The sequence below is a fragment of the Zootoca vivipara genome, chromosome 4 (genome assembly GCF_963506605.1).
Source record: "Zootoca vivipara chromosome 4, rZooViv1.1, whole genome shotgun sequence".
Classification (NCBI taxonomy): domain Eukaryota; kingdom Metazoa; phylum Chordata; class Lepidosauria; order Squamata; family Lacertidae; genus Zootoca; species Zootoca vivipara.
This window is the reverse complement of record NC_083279.1, coordinates 74,983,051-75,000,557: the sequence shown is the minus strand read 5'-3', so window position 1 is coordinate 75,000,557 and position 17,507 is coordinate 74,983,051. Positions and strand designations below refer to the sequence as shown.

General features: G+C 43.8%; 1 protein-coding gene across 3 annotated transcripts in view; it reads right to left on the bottom strand.

Moving 5' to 3' along the window:
- Positions 1-16,805, bottom strand: part of SMAD9 (SMAD family member 9) — a 50,562-nt gene extending 33,757 nt beyond the window's left edge. Inside the window, exon 1 of one of the 3 annotated variants that reach the window (XM_060273774.1) lies at positions 16,646-16,805. The gene's annotated coding sequence lies outside the window, so the exon portion shown is untranslated. The other 2 variants (XM_035115958.2, XM_060273775.1) reach the window with 2 other exon arrangements.
- Positions 16,806-17,507: the final 702 nt, after the last annotated feature.

Genomic DNA, 17,507 nt, shown 5'->3' with positions numbered 1-17,507 from the left:
GCCTCAACGCCCCCCCTCCCCACCACACTATAGGTAGGCATTGTTTGAGGCGCAAATACGGTGCCTGAGGTGGCTCTCCCAGCAAGCACCCTCTCCAGCTCTTGCCTGCAGCGCTCTTTGAATCCTGTCTCCATGCTACCCACGGCATTTCCCCTGCGCTAACACCAGCCCTTACCTATAACTCTCTGGGGCATGAACTCGACCCTTCCTGCACTCAGCCCCAAGGGATAAGAATCTACAGCTCTTAAGCACCTCTCTATTCCCCCCATTTCATCCCCAGCATATTCTTGCACTCTAGCTCAGGTTTTAGACTGTGTGAGATTGCTGTGTGTGTGTGTGTGTGTGTGTGTGAGAGAGAGAGAGAGAGAGAGAGAGAGAGAGAGAGAGAGAGAGAGAGAGAGAGAGAATCAGAATTATAGAGCTGGAAGGGACCTGGAGAGCCCTGTAGTACCCTTCCATGCAGTGCAGGAATCTTTTGTCCAACGTGGGGATCGAACCCAAAACCCTGAGAGGAAGAGTCTCATGTTCTACCTATGGAGCTCAGGGCTAAGAGAGAGAGAGGTGTGTGTGTGTGTGTGTGTGTGTGTGTGTGTGTGTGTGTAAGAAGGGGGTATGGTTTGGCCCTGCCCACCACCTGAACGGGCTCCCCAAACCTTTTCCCCCAGAGAATGTATTTGTCAGGTTCCCCACCCCTACCTTCAAGGGATTGTTGTGGATACCTAACCCCAGGCATTCCTGTTTAGGGCCTCTAGCTCAAATACAGCTAGCTGGCTGACTCTCCTCCCTTGCAAAAAAAAAAGTTGTCATCCTTTCACTGCTCCTGTGTTTCCCTGCTGTGAAGCCATCATGCCAAAAGGGCTTTTTTTGTGGTGCCTCAAGGCTACCCACTTCCCCAGTTCAGTCATACCTACCTACCGTACATATGTTCCACAACATATGTTTCACCACATATGTTCTAGCACCCGTTATTTTTAACGGGCTTCAAGATACTAGTGAGAGAATAAACCCATAACCCTTCATTAATTTTCCCCGAACCAGATGACGGCCTATGTTTTGGACTAGAACACCTATTAGCACCTTCCTGCCTCCTTTTCTTGAACATCTAGCCTGTGATATGTTCTAAGTCAGCCTTTCTCAAACTTGCGTCCCCAGCTGTTTATTGGACTACAAGTCCCATCACCCCTGACCACTGGTCCTGGTAGCTAGGGATGATGGGAGTTGTAGTCCAACAACATTTGGAGACCCAAGTTTGAGAAAGGCTGTCCTAAATAGTTAAGACACTTGTCTACTCTCTTTCCTTTTTACTGCAGTCCTCACTCTGTTGTTGTTGTTGTTGTTGTTGTACTTAACTCTAACCCTAATCCATGCACAAACCAAGTGAAAGGTCTGAAACACAAATGCTATTTCTGTTGCTCAATATAACTATTAATTCCAACACATTATTGCTTATTTGAATGTACCATATTTTTCTGTGTATAAGACTAGGTTTTTAAACCAAAAAAATACAGTAGGTTTAAAATTGGGGCTCATCTTATACAGGGGTAGTGCTGAGGGGTGTTTTCTTAATTTAGAGTCCCAAAAAATAGGGGGCATCTTATACATGGAAAAATACGGTAGTTGGATGGTGTTATGAAAAATGTACCCCAAAATGCGTTGCCTTTTAAGAAGGACAGACGCGGGTCGGAAGCTCCAAAATTTGCACTAAGTTCAGCTCCGCCGGGAAAATGACAGAGACCACACGATGCTGTCAGGAAAAACAAACTGATCCCTTTATTGCAGAATGCAAAGCTACAGCTGTAGGGTCCCTGCCTCTGGAAAGAAGGAAGGAACCCCGGGAAATGGTAAAGTCCCCTTATATACCCTCCTGTCCCTGCATGGAAATCTCTGTACTGGGAGGGAGGGGGAGACAAGGGCGACGGGTGGGGGATCGGATTAGCTGGGTGCGGAGATGACTTTTCCTTTCAGATGGAGAGATGTCAATCGCTCTTCTCCTGTTGCTGATGGTGCTCCCTGTTGTTTGGCAGGAAGGGCAATCAGTCGAGATGGGTGCAGAGGTGGGGCAGTTCCTGGCGATTTCCATGGGGTGGAAGTCCCCCCGGCAGTGTTTTCCTCCAGGCCATGGAAGGGTGGGCTACGTTGAGGATGGCAATTTATTTGAATAAAGTTGTTCCAGCTAATCCCTCTATTGTCCGTGTGTCCTTGAATGGGTATAGGGTGGTAGTAGGGCAAGGTTCAGGTGGGTTGGGATCATACAGGGTTCATACAGAAAATATACCTGGAAAACATACCTAATGCAGGGATTTCTAATTAAAAGGTAGCAGTCCTGACATATAGAGTTCTAAGATATAAAACAGCAATTCTAATACAGAGGCAGCGGATAGAGATTTCATGGTAAGAGAACATATAATAGGCTGTATTATTAACTTGAGTAGAAAAGTTTAACTTTGGATTTGGGCGGGTCCCCCCCCCTTCTTCTGGAAACATTGTTTTGTTCTGGGCGGAGGGGAGGTGGAGAGGGGAAATGTGTGAGTTTATGCTAACTGTTGTGCATATGCAGATCCTTAAGCCTTCCTTCAGGCAGGGTTGCGTCCTAGCTGGAGGGGTGGGGAGACAGGGAAGATGGCATTGAACAGGATTCTGGGTATTGCAGCTGTCAAATTCTGTCACCCCTCTCTGTTCATTAATAATGGTGTCCTGCAAACCCCCCCCAATATGATTTTATAACAGCCCCCTCTCTGAGGCAATATTGTTGTGTAACAACCAATCATTGCCTCACATAATCGACAGTGACGTATTCTCCATTTCCCAGGTGGTACATTGGCACAACCTCGGGGTATGTGGTGGCGGCTCAAAGGGGGGCTTGGGAGAAGCATTTTATAAGAAATGGTATATGCCTTGCTTTTACCGGGAAGGTCCACCAATGACTGAAAAATGCAGTTTCCTTGGAGTTTGCCTTTTGTGTGTTCTTAGGTGTCAAAGTTAGCTTTCTGGTCCCACACCTCCATCATGGCACAGCAGCAACAATCCCTGGTGAATCCCCTTAGGGCTTTCATATTGACCATGTCACCTGGCACTCACCATAGCTGCCACAGGTTTGGACATGTCATGAGAGAGATGCCTTTGCCTTGGGCTTTCTATGGGATTTTTTTTATTATAGGCTCTGGTCTTGCACTGTAGTAGGGAGTTGCTCAGTTACTCTTAAAGGGAGAAAGCTACTTGCACCTTGGATACACTTGCCCAATTAGAACTGACCCAATTATAATTTATACAGCCCCATAAAAACCATTCTGAAAAGGGCACATGTCCAAATTGGTCAATTTAATTCTATAAGGAATCATTCCAGGTAAATCAAGGCATATACACCTTCTTGTATCTGCTGGTTTCATGAATCCTGAAACTGCTTCTTGGTAAAAAGAAGGCTGGCACACTACAAAGTGCCAGGTGAGATAAGGAAATGTGGTCATAAATTGATCTAAATCTCAACAATGGACTATGCAATAGCCTGATCTTTTAGAAAACATGAGTCCTCCATTGGGCGAGTCCTCCATTGGGCGTATAAGGAATAATACCACCATTGGGTGCATAAGGAATGTTACACTATACAATAACTTACTATACATAAAACATGAAAACAATTACACACAAAAATGCCCCCCCCTTTGTGGAAATAACATATACTTGTCAGACATAGGTCAAGGTTTCTGCAGAATATCACGTAACATAAAACATAATTATATATCAGTTGCACAGTCTTGAGGGCACAGTCTAAAATAAAAAAGAAATATCCTTGTAACTCATTCCCCCCCCCTTGTCCGTCCCATTTGACACATTTCAGCATTCCTACATAATAACACATAATGCATAAAACCTTCACATTGTTAAGTCTACACCATTTGTATATCTTGAGGCAATTGGGTGAACTTGAGATAATTCTTGCTGCTTTTGCATGTATTTCCAACCTTGGGCACAAGGGCTTTTCTTGTCTGCCTTTGAGTCACTGGGAGGAAGTTAACAGCACTTCTAAACCTTGCTGAAACATTATAGCTAAGAGATAAAATGTCCTTCATAATTCAATTACTTAGTTTCTCAAGTCTTTTATGGGAATAAATTGTTGTGGCCACTGTGATGCATTGGCAGGTTGGTAAGGTGGTGAGGGGATGGTATTAGCATTTGATTTCCTGTAAAACATCCTTTTGAAAATAGGCCTGTAGGGGGTTGGGGCCTGAAGATATAATTAGTTAAATAATAATAATAATAAAGGGGAAAATATTCTATAAAGTTCTTCTTGGGAAGCTGCAAATAATATGTGATCATAGTTAAGCATTTTATTCATTTAAATATTATTATTATCATTCATATTTAATTACTGCTGTTATTGTCTACTCAGTCTGTTTAATTTACTTCACCTAGTTTGGCTGTGGAGGACAACAATTTTGTTAATTAGGACACAATTGATAAGTTATTAACATTTTCCATGTGTGGTTCTGAATTCTCTTTGAGGTTCGCGTATCCTGTTTGAAAGGGATTAGTATTACTATTATTATTTACAGGAAAGAATGACTTAGATGCTACATTCGTATGTACAGGAAGAAAAAGTAGAAATAGAAAAAAATGCATAAATAAAAACAAAATGATATTTAGATTACCACTCAAACAACAATTTTTTTTTTAGAAGGACTTGACACAAAAATCTCAGATTAAAAAAAAAATTATTATCAAATAATATGAAGACATTATAAAGACCATACAGGTTAATATTGGACTGTAACCTAAAGATTTGAAGGTGAATGGTAAAATAATGGGAAAAAACCTTAAAAGTCATCATGTGCTATCTGATAAAAGAGAACTCTATGGGGAAAAACACAGATGGTACCTGAATAAACATCAGTAATAAGTTTTGGAGACACAGTGAATGAAAGACCTCATTCCACGTGATGGACTGATGGACATGCCCCAAAATATAACAAAACAAAACACTGACATATGAGGAACCAAAATAAATAAATAAATGCTAAAACACACAATTTCTAATAATGAGCATCTCAAATGAAAATAAAGAGTAGCAATCTAAAGTTGTACAAGTATGGTTAGATTAATTTCATAGACATAATGGAAAAACTGATTTAATAAATGAAAGCAGATTATTTGCAACCTAAAGAGAAGCATCAAAGTAAAGGAAATATATAAAACTATAGCGGGAAGTAAACTAATACAGCAGGGATTTAAGCTCGTTTTGCAGACTGTAAGGAAAGAAATTACTGTTTGTATCTCTTCACTACCCCCCCCCTTTTTTTTTTTTGCTGTGGGAGAAAGGAAAAAATAAACACTTGTTACTGGGGTTTAGTCTTCTTAAAGGTTCACATATCCTTTAGAAATGTTCTTCCTGGGAAAGCTGTGAGAATAATTTTTGCATGTTAGGTTGGAACTTTGCAAGGGGGGAGGTTATGCAGGAGTTAATGCTTGGGGTGAAATGCAAATGCGAGATAAGTATCTGAAGGTGCTTCCTGAATACCCATTGGAAAGGGGGAGCAGACCCTTGGTTTGCATAGTCTGGAGTTTTTTCTAAGCCCTTGACTAAAATCACAATCAGTATCCTGTTGAAAGGGGAAACAAACAACAACAAAAAGTACTCAAGCGATGAAAGTACTCAAGCGATGAACTCAAAGTGGGAGTGCTGAGATATTTACCTCTGGAAAGAATTTTGCATATTAGATTTGGAATGATGGTCCAACACTTGACCCTTTTGTTTTCTCAAGTGACCCCCTGGAGTCAAAGACACATAAGGAAATTTAAACAAATTTTCCCCTGCATGGCACAGGCCCTTCAGCATTTGGTTGCTGTTTTTGTTTTGTTTTGTTTTCAACCTCCTTTTTCTCTCTATTTTTCTCTTCAAGCTGGCATAGCCTCTGTGCATGTACAAAGTTCATGATTCAGAAATCCATTTACCATTTGAAAGTGTTGCTGGTGTTGGCTAAATTACCATTTGAATAGAGGAAGGGAAGGGTGAATAGGTTAGATTTTACACAGAAACCCAACAATTTACACTTCCACCAAACCAGCAACAAAAAGTGGTCAAATTAAATTATTTTTGGTCAGTTTAAATCCATTTCTATAGCTTTTGTGTCCTGAGATATTTCTGACACCTCTTACTTCCTGTTCCTTGCTGCTTAGGAAGCAGGCTTATAAATCTTAAACTTTAAATATATAAAACTTCAACATCCAGACAACCCAATATTTTCACAGACAACCCAACCCAATATTTTCACAAGAAAGCTGCAATAAAAGTTTGGTCAAATTAAACTCCTTAATGAAGTCATGGCACTAATTAGCCATGTTTACTGTACTATATAAACATCTCATACCCCAGGCAAAATAAATCTTGATTTGCCCCCTTTATCTACAGGGTTCGGGGTGAATTCGTAATTGCAAATGTTTTCGTTTGTTTTTAATTAATTTATTACAGCCATGGCAGACTAAATTCTCTGCCCCCTTATCTATGGGTAATATGGCCAGAGCAGACTTAATGATATTCAACATTCTCACTCATCTCGGCCTCACCATCTTCCAGACTAATTCTTCTGGCCTTTATGTACAGGGATGGTCAAGGCTCATTCTGCTTGATTATGAATTTGTATGTGCTTGAACTGTTGGCTGGAGTTTTGCAGTTAAAAAATAGCCGACAATATGGGGGGGGGGGAAACACCAGACATTCATTTCCAATGTATGATATACCATCTCTACCTCTTTCTAAGTGGCACCTCAAACTCTTCATGCCAAACTTTAAAAATCTGTCTTTCCATCCTTCTCCACCAAAGAGTAAAGCTTGACTGAATTCAGGCCATTTCACTAAGCCACCAGAGTTTAAACTCACTTTTCAGTGCTTGAGTAATCTAGTCCACCCCTTCTGAAATATGGGGATCTCAACACTATCACCGCCCTTAGGATACACATACATTTGAGTACAGATGCCTGACTGGGAAGGAAACACGGGCTATGCCCTATCACGGAAGCACACGTGTGTACTAAGGGAAAAATAAGGAAGGGGAAGATTAAAAGTACCAACGTTATATAGAAGCCTTTAGCAAATCTTAAGATTGGATAAAGATTGGGAAATGTTCAAGACTTTCATATGTGCTTAAACTTTAAACCTTAATAGAGAAAGTGATAAAAACTTATATAATCACTCCATAAAAACAACAATGACACTCTTGTTCCAACTCTGAAAACCAATAATCTTTCCTTGCCAGAAAGCAGAGCTGGGCTGAATTTCAACCCATCACCACATCAGACACATTGCCTTTCACATAGCTCTAAAATGGAAGTTAGAAGGGACCCTGAGGTCATTTAGTCTAACCCTCTAAGATACAGGATTCACAAGATTTGAATGAAAATACCAACTTTATACAGAACCCTTTAGCAGATGAGTTTTTTTCCTTAAGAGACTGATATCAGGAGCCCGACAATAACCCTTCTGTCCAACACAATCAAAGTTTAAACTAGACTCAGATAGACAATTCCTGGCTATGGAAGCTCTACTTTTGACAAACAAATCACCTTTATAGGAATAGCTGTTCAATTTTCCTTTAGTCAATATTCCTCTAGTCACTTGGAGAAAGACTCCCCTTTGTAGCCTCTCTCAATAACAACATTTGCACACCTCATTCTCATATTTATCATGTTTAAGATTGATTGGTTCAACATTGTTTCTTTATACTAGAAATTTAAAACAAGTTGGCAGTTTTATCTATGCACACTTAAGAAGGCAGTCTATGGATGTTGTGGCCAATTTAAACACAACCCCATAACATTTCTAAACATTGAGTACATCTCTTATCCACTTATAGCTGGAGTTTATGAAGTGAACATTTTCAAGTTTCGAAATATTTTCAAAGCATTGAGCAAGCATTTTCAAAGTTACAACTCTTTATTTTCCTTCATCCTGCCCCTCTTTTTACTTTTGGAGAGGAAAAAATGGTCTTCTACAGCCTCTTTAAAATAAACCTTTACACACTACGTCCACTCTTTTTAATATTTGCCATGTTTTTGGGTTGATCAAGCCCTTACATAAAATTATTTAAGCAAGCTTGCATTTTGTTTTGGTTTTTTTCTTTTGTTTTAGACCCTGAAACATTTCTTAAATACAATTGGAGGCGTTTATCAGAGTTCAGACGGGAAGTAAGCTCTCCTTGGGCTTATTTCTCCCCTGAAGCCTGCAGAGTTGTCTCTTTGGACAGGGGTGCACCCATTTTTGCCCTGGTCAGTCTCCGAAGGGGCACTTGCGCAAGTTCTAGCCCTGGGCAGTCTCCGACGGGGCTGTGGGGTCTCTCGGGGTTCTGGGGACTCCTTGGGAACCTGGGGCACGTCTAAGGAAAGTGGACAGACTCCGATAGGAAAGTGGACCGACTCCGATAGGAAAGTGGGCTTGGGAAGGTTTGCTAAGGGGCTCTCTAAGGGAAAATGGGGTTTGGAAAGTCTCCTTAGGAAAACGTTCTAGGAAAGTGGGCACACTCCGAGGAGGACTCTTATTCCCACCCACAATTTAATAGTGCCACAGCAATCTCCCTGCCTCTTGCTCTCTAGACTCAGATCCTACTGAACGCTTGCCTACGCAATGCCAGATCGGACCTGAGGAAATGCAAAGTAGGAAGAGGGAACGGGCGCACTTGCAATCTCTGGTCATGGGTCATACCTAACAAGGTCGCCATGGCAGAGGGGCGTCTTCACCCGGGATAGCTAGCAGGCGAGAGAAGGTAAAGTCACCCAAGGCTCGCTATCTGGGCAAACTCCGACGGACAACAAGCCTTGGGGAGGGAAAGGGCAGCCGCAAAACTTCCAGCCTGGGCAGACTCCGACGGGCTTTGGGCTTTTTGGCTATGAAAAATAGGAAAGAGTTTGATTGCTGTGACAATTCCCACCCCGAAAAGCCAATTTCCCTATTGATACTCACGTCGCAGCGCGCTGCCTTCTTTTCCTGAAGCTTGATCACCTCGCGACAACAGGAGAAGAAAATCTTGGAAAACAACCCCCACGGCCGTCTGGATCCTGTTTGTTTTCCCTGTGTGGTCCCGCTAAGGATCCCAGTTAGGCCAGAACTCCAGGGACAGTCGGGGAAGGGGATCCCCCCTGCAAATGGCTGGGTGCGCTTGGGCTCCCCAACCACGGCGCCCCAAGAGTACGGCTAAACGGAGTCTCCTGCCCTGGCTCGCCATATTGTTATGAGAAATGTACCCCAAAATGCGTTGCCTTTTAAGAAGGACAGACGCAGGTCGGAAGCTCCAAAATTTGCGCTAAGTTCAGCTCCGCCGGGAAAATGACAGAGACCACACGATGCTGTCAGGAAAAACAAACTGATCCCTTTATTGCAGAATGCAAAGCTACAGCTGTAGGGTCCCTGCCTCTGGAAAGAAGGAAGGAACCTCGGGAAATGGTAAAGTCCCCTTATATACCCTCCTGTCCCTGCATGGAAATCTCTGTACTGGGAGGGAGGGGGAGACAAGGGCGACGGGTGGGGGATCGGATTAGCTGGGTGCGGAGATGACTTTTCCTTTCAGATGGAGAGATGTCAATCGCTCTTCTCCTGTTGCTGATGGTGCTCCCTGTTGTTTGGCAGGAAGGGCAATCAGTCGAGATGGGTGCAGAGGTGGGGCAGTTCCTGGCGATTTCCATGGGGTGGAAGTCCCCCCGGCAGTGTTTTCCTCCAGGCCATGGAAGGGTGGGCTACGTTGAGGATGGCAATTTATTTGAATAAAGTTGTTCCAGCTAATCCCTCTATTGTCCGTGTGTCCTTGAATGGGTATAGGGTGGTAGTAGGGCAAGGTTCAGGTGGGTTGGGATCATACAGGGTTCATACAGAAAATATACCTGGAAAACATACCTAATGCAGGGATTTCTAATTAAAAGGTAGCAGTCCTGACATATAGAGTTCTAAGATATAAAACAGCAATTCTAATACAGAGGCAGCGGATAGAGATTTCATGGTAAGAGAACATATAATAGGCTGTATTATTAACTTGAGTAGAAAAGTTTAACTTTGGATTTGGGCGGTTCCCCCCCCCCTTCTTCTGGAAACATTGTTTTGTTCTGGGCGGAGGGGAGGTGGAGAGGGGAAATGTGTGAGTTTATGCTAACTGTTGTGCATATGCAGATCCTTAAGCCTTCCTTCAGGCAGGGTTGCGTCCTAGCTGGAGGGGTGGGGAGACAGGGAAGATGGCATTGAACAGGATTCTGGGTATTGCAGCTGTCAAATTCTGTCACCCCTCTCTGTTCATTAATAATGGTGTCCTGCAAACCCCCCCCCCCCAATATGATTTTATAACAATGGTATCAAAACAGGAGTAAAAGAAAGAAGCTCTCCAACTTACACTAAAACAATTAATTCTATTTCATCTTCCTATCATCCTATCTCTAATGTAATTAATATAAGCAACATTTCCTTGCAGGGCATAGGTTCAGTTTAACCCTCTACATTATTTAACTGGGATTCAAAAACCCTGGAACCATGTACTAATATAAGTACATGGTTGCAAATATGAATAGCGTGCAATGTTACTCCTATATCTCAGTATTAGGGCTTCCTGTTTCTTGAATAGAAAACCGGGTTATCCTTATGTAAGGGCCATCAGAATAAATGGCAAAGAGTGACATGGAAAGATGTTTCCAAATCAGGATTGATGTACATAACAAACTTCCCCTCCCTGCTGGACAGGTGCCTGTGCTGTCGCATCCACCTGTGTAGGCAATCTGCTTGGGTGCGGAGGCTGAATTAAAGCTCCCCATCAAGAGAGGTGGAAAAACAGGTGATTGATGCTGCCAGAGTTTAGTGGGCAATGAGGAAGAGATACCGGTAGGAAACCTTCACCTCTGTTTCTAACTAACAGCTGTTTATAATTATGCCTGAACCCAGACAAAATGTTGCTAGTCTTTAGGGTGCTTTATTAAAAGAAGCTATCTTCAAGCCATTGTTTATGAAGTTGGCTTGATTCCCTAAACCAGAGTTAGCCAATAACATAACACTCCCCAAAGCTTGTGAACTACAACTCCTGTAATCCCTGACTATTATTGCCCATGCTGGCTGTGTCTGATATGAATTGTAGTCCGCAACATCTGAGGGGCACCAGGTTGACAACCCGTGCCCTACACCATAGTCATTTTGAGACACTGTACAGTGGTACCTTGGTTTAAGAACAGCTTAGTTTATGAACAAATTGGATTTACAACGCTGCAAACCCGGAGATAGGTGTTTTGGTTTGTGAACTTTCCCTTGGAAGCAGAACATGTTCCGCTTCCTGTTGAGTGTGTCCCATTTGTAAATTGAGTCCCCCGCTGCTATGGGAAAGCATGCCTTGATTTAAGAACATTTTGATTTAATAACGGACTTCCAGAATGGATTAAGTTCGTAAACCAAGGTACCACTGTATGTATAAATAAGTGACAAATAAATGCAGTAAATAATAGCAATATCTAAGATTAAGCACAGCTTCAGGTTTACAGGCAGCAATAAGCTATCATTGACTGAAATGGAAGCAATGCTTCTGATCACTGGAACCACTCCAGAAGCTGGGAGGAGAGGCCAGAAGCCCAGGGTGCATGCATGCAACACTGAACCATACTTTAGAGTTACCCCTGAATCAGACTTTATTCAGATGCCACATTCCTCTTCCTCCAAAGCATGATTTGATCAGGATGGAGCAACAAACCTAAGCACACCCTCCTCCTTTCATCTCTTCTATCACACATTCACTTCTCATAGAGCTCACCAGTGACTGGATACTAACCCCAGATAGCAATCAAGGTGCAAATGAAGAACTGATAGCAGTGTCTAGCTCCCTTCCAGCCAAGGACCAAGATTTATAGTATTTGAGGAGATGGTCAGCCTGAACTGATTTAGCAAAGGGGGCTTTCCAAGAGATAGCAAGGAATCATTATTTTCAGCAACAAAAGGAAAGAGGTTGGGCTACCTTTGAGATACAGATAAGGAAAGAAACATCCCAGCCCCCTCTCAACTTGCAAACAAGAAGGAAACTGTTACTTTATTTTGTTATTAAATTGTCCTTCCTGAGCCTTAGCAAACTTGTTTCAGTCATGCATTATTGTTGTTGTTTAGTCATTTAGTCGTGTCCGACTCTTCATGACCCCATGGACCAGAGCACACCAGGCACTCCTGTCTTCCACTGCCTCCCACAGTTTGGTCAAACTGCATTATAGTTGCATTATAGTTGGACATAAAAGCAGTGGGTGGTTAATAGTTAAGGCACTGGAATAAAAGCATCAGATTGGGAGACACTGAATCTCTGGGGACAATGGTGTTTTTATATCTCTCCAAGAGTTCAGGCTTCCAAAATGAAAGTGAAGACTTTTGCAAGGAGCACAGCCAAGTCCTGGCAGCCAGCGGGGCATAAGTCATTACTGTGTGATGGACTAGAGTTGTGGAGCCGCAAGTTCAAGTCTCTATATAGCCATGAAGCCGTACAGACCTAACCATGGACCTAACTTACCAGGACAAAATGATGATAGATACATGCTGCTTTGACCACCCAAAATGACCTGTTTTTCCCCCAATGTAATAAATAAGTTTGGTACAAACTGAGAATTATTTCAGACGCAACTAAAAGGGGGCAGTGGAAGAGTTGGAGCCTGAACAACTGCACTTCACCTTCGCTGCATTTCTTTATCTCGTATCTCTTTCCTAGTAAACTAAGGACATATTCCTAATGCAAGGAAATGCACAATGGATTTTGAATTAGGTAGGCAAGCGTGTGAAACAGGAAGTGCAAGTCGGCCTTCCCTCTCCTCTGCTTATCATCATGTTTACTCCCAACTCAGATTTGGCTTAACACCTAACTCCAAGGTGTGCCCAAGTGTGAGTTCCTTCACCCAAGGAACACACCTCCACTTTCGGGGAGGTGTGAGAAAGACCAGGACCAGAGCAGCTGCATGTAATAAGAAATCATCCTGCCAGCGATGCAGCTTGGAACCGCTCCATTCAGTTGAGTCATTAGCAGAGTAAGCGCATCCTTCTCCTGCCTTCCCTGAAGCTGAAACATCACATAATAAGAGAACTCATCACAGTGTGGTCCTCACCACACAACTTAGTCATGAACCGCAAGTTCGCAATATGTTTCCACAGCTTTTCTCAGCATTACGTTCTCCCAGCTCGAGGCAAAAGTCTATAAATATTGCATTTTTTAAGCTCACATCCCCATTTTGACTTAAAAAAGGGACAAGATTACCAGTGTTACCAATGAACAATATATGGCCCACACTGCGGAACTGTCAGTAGTCTGTGTCCAACGTAGTCTGTGTCCCAAACGTAGTCTGTGTCCCAAAATAAAATATGATTAGATTCCCTGTTAATTGTTCAGTAATTCAAGAGGCGGGGATAATTTGCAGGCTGCTTTGAACCCCATGTAGCAATACAAGGAAGTCTATTAGAGGAGTGACCAGTGTGGTGACCTCCAGATTTTGCTGGACTCAAAGGCTGGTTGAGACTGATGGGAGATGTAGTCCAACGACATCTGAAGGATATCAAATTGGGAACAATCCACTGGGAATCTACAATGAACTGTTTTCAACATGGGCTCCATTAAAATTAATGTGAACTGTTCCAGCGCATGGATTAGTACCCAAAAATGACAAAAAGTATATCTGAACCTTATCTCTAGTATTTGAAATTAAGTGTATTTTCTGCAGCCGATTAACCAAATGTTCTCTCGTATAACTTATGGAACAGAACATGCTATGGAACAGAACATGCCATTGTTTTCAGTAGGGCTCATTCTCAGGAAACCATATGCAGGATTGCAGGGTAAGAAGACACAACATACTAAGACATTCGGTTGAAGGCATGTTCATTTTAAAGGTCAAACACAAATCAGCCCAACAACAGCAGCTTTGGCAGCAGCTGAGGCAATTATCAAATCAGAAAGAAGAGCTCTGTGTGGGTGGACTATAAAGATAATCTGAATGGTGACCATTGTTCTACCCATTGCTCTGGGATATACTGCTCTTAAAATAATCTTACAGCAGTACCTTTAGATTGCATTGCAGAAGACAATAGCTGCTTATCCTTAAAGATTGCCTTTTAAAAGCATGTATTTACAGGCTTCACTGTGACATCTCTCTCTCTTATCTGCAGCGTCCTACCTGGACAGTCACAAACCTGATTACATTCCAAGAAACACGCATATCATTTCCAGGCTATGAGAAAATCCATTCCCTGAGGGCATGCTACCCCACCTTAGAATATGATTTTGCCCTTTAGAATATGAACATTTGATTATGCATGTATTACTATTCGTAGAAAGGGGAAAGTTATTAACTATGAAATTGAATGTTTAGCGCTGGGAACAAGCCTGAAAACACTTAGTAACTACAAATTCGTCACTTCCACACATATCAGTAACAGGAATAAAGTTGGATATTTTTAAAAAGCACAACGGCACCTGCAATTTACCTTCTCTTCAACTGGTACTTTACTCAGGACAACACCAGTTCTGGGTTTCATCCATCAGTGGCTGCCAGTGGCTTATTCTTTGCAAGCCTTTGGCTTGGACATGACCATTTAATTTTAATAAGTTATGTTTTACACTTCGGCCCAAAATTCCCTTTAGATGGCGACAAATTCTAGGTGGGTAACCTCGTCAGGCTGCAATGTAATAACACTGAGAAGAGCCTGCTGGATCAGGCCAGTGGCCCATCTAGTCCAGCATCCTGTTCTCACAGTGGCCAAGCAGATGCTTGTCCACAAACAGCATTTGAGCACAAGACCACTTTCTTGTCCAGTGGTTTCCAGCAACTGGTAATTCAGAAGCATTGCTGCCTCCCAGCTGTGGAGGCAGGGCACAGCCATCAAGGCTAGAAGTCTTCCATAGTGATCTCTTTGTCCAATTCTCTTTTAAAGCCACCTAGGTTGGTGGCTGTCAGTCCCCTTTGGAAGTGAGTTCCATAGTTTTAACTATGCACTGTTGGACACAACTACCGGGGAGCAAGCTTACTTCTGAGTAGACATGCATGAGATCATACTGCAAATCTTAACCTCAAACTGGGGCCAAGCAGGTTGGAAGCATAGCTGCCAAGTTTTCCCTTTTCTCGCGAGGAAGCATATTCAGCATAAGGGAAAATCCCTTTAAAAAAGGGATAACTTGGCAGCTATGCCAAGTTGGAAGGGGTGGGGGTATTATCCTTATGGCACAATAAATCTATTCCATTTTTAAAGAGTCACTTTTATTTTGATGATGATGATGATGATGTGGGTAGTTTTTAAAGTGCTCCTTTATTTCTGATGATGAGACTGTACGGATACATTTTCTTAAACAAAATGTATCCATAACATAAGAAATTAAAAGGTTGGGGTTTTTTTTATTAAAAACACGTAAGAAATAAAAAAAATGAACCGGATTCACTTTTGATTCGCAAAGGAGAGAGAGGAATCAAAATAAAAGAGACTGAGGAAGGCTTGACAGCGTTTAACCAGCCGTGAAAACGTTTCGCCTGGCGACCCTCCTTCCCATCACAATGCTGGCGTCAGTTTGTCTCCTGTCTCTAGTCTCTCTCCCCCCCCCCAACCGCCTTCTGCAAGGACCTCACGTTGTAAACTTAAGAGAGTAGCGAAGTGAGGAGGGAGCGAGCGGGAGGGGAAGATAAAACAGAATTATTCCGGCGCAAAGAGTGAGAGAGGTTCGTCCTTAGCACATTCCCTTTATTGGCACAAATAGTGTGAGCTTCTACAACGATGCCAACAAGGAAGGAGCAGTGGCAGCAGGTTAATAATAGACAAGGGCGATGTCACCGCGCGGTCAGTTTACACTATACTGTTTTGTTGGTGATTCCGGTTCCAGAGCGCTTCGCGCGCCCTTCTGTTGATAGCGGGGGCTGCCGCTGCGCTCACTGCGACTTACTCTCGAGTAGGTGCGCGCAGGGTTGCAGCCCGCCACGGGAGAGAGCAGGCTAACCATGCGTGCGATGCTAGGCATGTCTACTCAGAAGTATGGGCCACCGAGGTCAGCGGGGATTGCTCCCAATAAAGCGGGCACAGGATGGCAGCCTAAGCATCTCTCCATGTATTTTATGCATGCATTATAGGCACAAGATAGACGGGTCTCGTCTAGCAAGATCAAATGAGAGACCGTGTGTTTGTGTTCTCGCGCGCGCGCATGATACACATATACACGCACCATCATCGCAAGTCCCCTCGAGGGGCTGGTTCAGGGCTTAGCACCTTCTGCTGAGCCGAGGTTAGGCAGGATGCAGCTCCCGCCTCTAATGAAACGAAGTGCAATGCAAAAAAGAAACATGAAAAGCTTGCAAGCAGCAGCTCATCTGAGGAAGGGAGCAGACAGCAAAAAGTCGGGAGAGCAGAGCTCAGACGAAGAGCCAAAAAAAAGAAAGGAAAGGAAATCAAAAAAGAAAACCCCGGGCGGGGGTGGGGAGAAAGTCTGCAGGGGAAGATGCCAACTCCAACCAGTTTTGTGTTTCTGGCAGGGCAGGGGAAGGAAAGCCTAAGTTTCTTACCTGCCCGTGGGGCGAACGCCTCTCCTTTTCCTCCCTAGCCCGCCGTCTCCCTGCTGGCGGCTGCTGGTGCCCCAACTTCTCTGGAGCGAGTTGCTCTCGCTTAAAAGAAAAAAACAAAAACCTCAAGAGTACTCACCATGCAAAGGGACGCGGCTGCAGTAACCCGGCGGCGGCAAGGGCCAGCGCGAAAGCAGCAGCAGCAGCAGCAGCAAGCGAGCAGGCAGCCTCCGCCGGCGTCAGTCAGGCGGGAGCCTCGCAGCTTGTATTAGTGCGCCGACCTGGAACCCGGCCAGGAATCCCTTCTCTCTCTCTCTCTTGCTGGCTGCTGGCGGAGTCTGGCTGGCCCGTGAAGGCGGGAGAAGGGACGGGGGGGGGAGGGAGGGGTGGCAGCGCCAGGAGGGAGGAGGGAGGTCCTCCTGGCTGCTTGGCTGACCCTGAGGAGCAAAGCGAGTGCTTTCGCTTTTGTTTGGGTGGCCCCTGTCTCTCCCCTGGCGCCACCCCCCTTCCGCCACCGCCTGTGCCATGCAGTCACTAGCCCTAAAGTCCCTCCCGGCTCTACCATTAGGCAGAGAGTGGGGCTGCCGCCTCAGGCTACTGGGTTTGGGCAACTGAAAGGACTGGAACTTATGAAATATTTATTATAGAGTTAGAAGGGACCCCATGAGACATCTAGTCCAAGCCCCTGCAATGCAGGAATCTCATCCACACAGGTAGCCATCCAAGCTGTGCTTAGAAACCTCCAAGGAAGAAGAGTCCGCAGTCTCCCAAGGGAGACCGTCCCTCTGTTGAACAGCTCTTACTGTCAGAACGTTTTTCCTGCTGTTTAGTCGGAATCTCCTTCTCTTGTAATTTGGGTCCTCCTCTCCAGGCCAGGAAAAAACAAGCTCACTCCATCTTTCATATGACAGCCTTTGAGATATTTGAAGATGGCTATTATATCTCCTCTCAGTCTCCTCTTTTCTAGGCTAAACAGACCCAGGTCCTCCCCATAAGGCTTG